At 47.2% G+C, this 4,037-nt stretch overlaps 1 long non-coding RNA gene across 1 annotated transcript; it reads right to left on the bottom strand.

The window, feature by feature from the left end:
* Positions 1–226: 226 nt before the first annotated feature.
* Positions 227–2,394, bottom strand: LOC118451700. Its single transcript, XR_004841239.1, has 3 exons — positions 1,922–2,394; positions 1,033–1,096; positions 227–372 (listed from the first exon to the last, which is right to left on the bottom strand). It is a non-coding gene; the product is annotated as an uncharacterized LOC118451700 (long non-coding RNA).
* Positions 2,395–4,037: the final 1,643 nt, after the last annotated feature.

Below are 4,037 nucleotides of genomic sequence, written 5' to 3'. Positions count from 1 at the left end.
TTTAAGCAAAAGTGGCTCAGAGCTGCCTGAGGGCACTCCCCAAATCTCTGACCAGAGGAGCCTCTCAACATTGCTTTTCCTCTTTCCAATGTCACCTATCTCCAGAGAGGGACAGAGCTCTTTGAGAACACAGTCTCTGGCCTGCTGTAACCCATCCCCGACACATCAGCCCATGTCTCAGCCTGAGAAGGACCTCCTCACTCAGATGGAAGGTTTTGCTTGCCAGCTCCTGCTTCTCTGCAGTCATCTGCTGCTTCTCCACATTCAGCAACTCCTTTCCACCACGTGCACCAAGTAGTTTCTCCTCAAAGTCCCCTTTCATCTTCTTCACTTCAATCTGCAGCTCTTCTGTGCGGTCGGTTCCGAGTCCAGCTGCAGAGACAACAAACAGGGCTGAGCAGGGACGTACAAGGAGTATGTGTACCTATAGGGATGGGGGGGGGCTTCCTTGCTTTTCCTAAAACCCTCTCAAAACCTCCACCACCCAGCCCTCATGCAGTAATCCAGTCACAATCAGAGCTGAAGATTCGTGCCTCTGCCTAATCCAAGAGGCAAAAAACCTCCTAGCAGCCCATCTCCAGTCCAGCAGCGCTGGCCCCAAGTTTCCCAAGGCACACATTCCCACTGAAACACAGGCAGTGACACCTTTCTTGCTGGGAAGGATTCACTACAGATCTGGCACAGTGTGGAAGCATCTGCTTGCACCGCCGTGACGGGAACAGCAAGCATTTTACAATTCCACACCATCACAGCTTCCATTATTTCCCACCAGATACAAACTGCAGGGGACTATGTGACTGCCTGCCAGTTCAAGAGGTAGGGGAGACCCATGCCCACACCTCAAACATTTTCCCTCACTGTGTGACAGCTGCAACCTGTTTTTTTCTTTTTTAATTAAGATGTAAGCACACGCTCTGTCAGAAAGATCAAGCACAACAGGTACAGTGCTAATCAATTAGGCAGAAGTGAGTGGCAGCACTTGTAGTCCAGCATCAGGTAACCTACGTTACCCAACCACATCAGCAAAAAAACCTTTGTCCACAGTTCCACCATGCTGCTTCAATTTTCTCCACCTTGATTTTATCAGTGGAGTTACCTAAAAAGAAAAGGAAAGGAAATACAATTAAGAAAAGCACTGCTGTAAGCACACTCCCCTTTTCCTTCTCTAGTACATCCCACAAGCCTCAGGATGCCCCACGCCACTCACTGCAGGGCATCATCTCTGCCCTTGCTGGAGAAACCCCATCTGCCCACTACCTGCTACTGCAGAACCTCTCCCTGAAGGCTGACATGCCCTCTCTTAGGGAGGACACCACAGGATAACAGTTTCTTCTGGAAGCAGCTCTCAATATAAACCACTGAATCCTGGCAGCACTCCCTGTCCAAACACAGCAGCATTCTGGATGTGATATGGGTGGAATCGCTGTGCCCCCAGCAATGGGCGATGTGTCCCAAATGATGTAGTGAAGATCAGCCTGGTTACCCATCCCAAGAGATCCATCAAAACCAAGAGATCCATCTGCCTCCGGGTGTCCAAAAGCAGGCCTGCACCATGACCCCAATTGCCCACAGACTCCCACTTTAACCTGCCTATACCATAGATCCTAGCCCTGCTGGGACCAGCAGCACCCTATGCTGCTGCAGAAACACCGAGTGCCACCCTACCTGTCTGAAACGCCTGCAGGTTAGGGTAAAGCAACACAGACCAAATGATGTAATGAAGATCAGCCTCGTTACCCATCCCATGTGCTGATAATGAACACCAGAAGGCAGCTCAGTTCAAGGAAAAAATATGGAGAAGCAAGAAGCTTTGATGGCCAACAGCTCCAGTGAGCACAGGGATGAAGTAACAGGGTTTGCTTGAGGTCGATGACCTGATGGGGCTAGCTTTAGCCAAGTTATAATCATCAAAAGGACTTACACAGCTCAGGGATCATGCCAAGGTCCTTGCACCTGTATTCAGGCTCAGCTCCATTCTTGTATACTATGATTTGGGAGTCACAGTCATCAGCCAGCTTCTAATAGTGAGGTCTGCAGCAGAAGATGACAAAGCAACAAAGCATTCGTATTCCTGCAAGCAGTTGTGTTCAAATAAGGAAAGGACTCACAATGAAGTATTTGTCGTTGAGTTTACATAAAGATGCCCAACTGTAACTTTTCAAGATTTCAGAGAACATGCATGGAAAGGCATCTCCACGCAGGACAAGCAAGCAAGCTGGGACTTCTCCAGGTAGACAGACAGTGAAGAGCAGGAACAACAGAGGTTTAAAATGATTAATTGTAGGGGTATGGAAAGGATGGGGAGGATTCTGCTGTTCACCATCTATTGAAACAAGACTGGCACCATCTCGCAAGATCAGGAGTTGGGTTCAAAACAAACAAGAGGAGGGAGCTGTTCACGTTAGGGGCAGCAGAGCTGTGGCTCCCTTGCCCTGGATCTTACAGATGCTCAGAGATGATATAGCTTCAAGGGGGACCAGGAAGGTTTATTGAAAACAAGTCTACTCATTGAAACTACACCTGACTCAAACAGTCTTGGAGTAGTGCATGCTTGGAGGCCAGAGGAGCACTGAGGGAACGGCGATGGATGCTTCCCCTTTCTCACATGCTTCCCTGGGTACCAGCTTCTGGTCTCAGGCAGGATACGGAGCTGGACATTCAGGCAGACCAAGTAATCAAACATTTTGCTTGATCCCCTACAGTATGTTCTTTTAAATACCAAGCTTGCTTTTTAGATAACATGGGGTCTCTTATTTCTCAGAATCTCTGATAGAAGCAAAAAAGCATCAAGGGATCAGCAGCAAGGAGACTCCATACTAGTCAACCCTCAGCTTTTTGACTAGCATCTCCCCTGCCGCTGGCTACCAGCTATTTCTCCTCTAAACTAACATTTATCCTCAGCCCCTGCAGTACAGGTTCCCTCCCTGCTCACACAGGCAGCAGCGAGCTCACCCCCCGTTACTGCTGTTCACTCAGGAACAGCTCTGCTTACTGCAGGGGGGTTGGACTAGATGACCTCTAAAGGTCCCTTCCAACCCAAAACATTCTATGATTCGTTCTATGACTCTAACCCCTGAATGAGTTCAGAAAACAACTTTCAGAGCTCAGCAGTCACTAAAAGGCGGCAATTATCTCAGCTACTCTTAGAGCTTCCAACAAATTTCTTTATTTTATTCTCTTCCATCTACCAATTCATCCCGTTTCACTTTGGCACAGTATCTTTCCTCTTCTGAAAGCCAACTTCTTTCGGAATGGAGAGCATAAACTACCCACAACAACCAGCTGACTACAGAAAGTTGTGAACTCCGCAACCATTTGCAAAGAAGCACACAAATAACAATTTAAAAGGAGCTCACTCTACACACAAACTTGCCACATTATATCCTTGGCATATTTAAGCACAGTGGCAGCATATGGAAAGGGTATGTCACAGATATGGTTGAAGACTATCTAATTTTTTTGGGGGGGTCCTAATTTCAAGTAACTTTAAACTTTCAATAACCCTTTAGGTGAGCATCACCTTTGGCATGAGGATTTCCCTGGAGATCCTCTGCATAGTACTCTTTTTCTCTCTTTCTGCCTAAAAATATCGGTCTTACTAGTCTTCCTCACAACGGAAAAGAACAAAGCCACTTTAATAAAAAAGGAAAACAGAACAGCTGTGAAAAACAGTGAATTTATGAATTTTCTCTTTTCTGCTCTTTGCCAGGCAAAGGCATCAGACGAATCATGGCAATTTTGTTAATCTGTTACTAAGAATAATTTGGAGTAAGAACAGCAGCAAACTGGCTGCAGACCACAGCCAAGCAGCACTAGACACAGGAGCCATCACCAAAGCCCTTTTCAGAGGCCGCCACCCTCAGCTCTTGGGCTGCAGGTCCCAGACAATGGCATAGACCTGCATGCAAGCAGACTCCTGCCACCTTCTCCTCAAAACCTCTCACTTTCCTGTTAAAAAACAACCCTAAAATCCCCATTCTGCTTTCTGATGAGGCGATTTAGTGCCCCATGGAATGATACCAGAACTGATCTTCGGC

Source organism: Egretta garzetta, unplaced genomic scaffold (assembly GCF_000687185.1).
Source record: "Egretta garzetta isolate BGI_Z169 unplaced genomic scaffold, ASM68718v1 scaffold60, whole genome shotgun sequence".
In the NCBI taxonomy this organism is placed as follows: Eukaryota; Metazoa; Chordata; class Aves; order Pelecaniformes; family Ardeidae; genus Egretta; species Egretta garzetta.
Note: the sequence above shows the minus strand (reverse complement) of the source record. Positions and strands in the feature narration are given on the sequence as shown.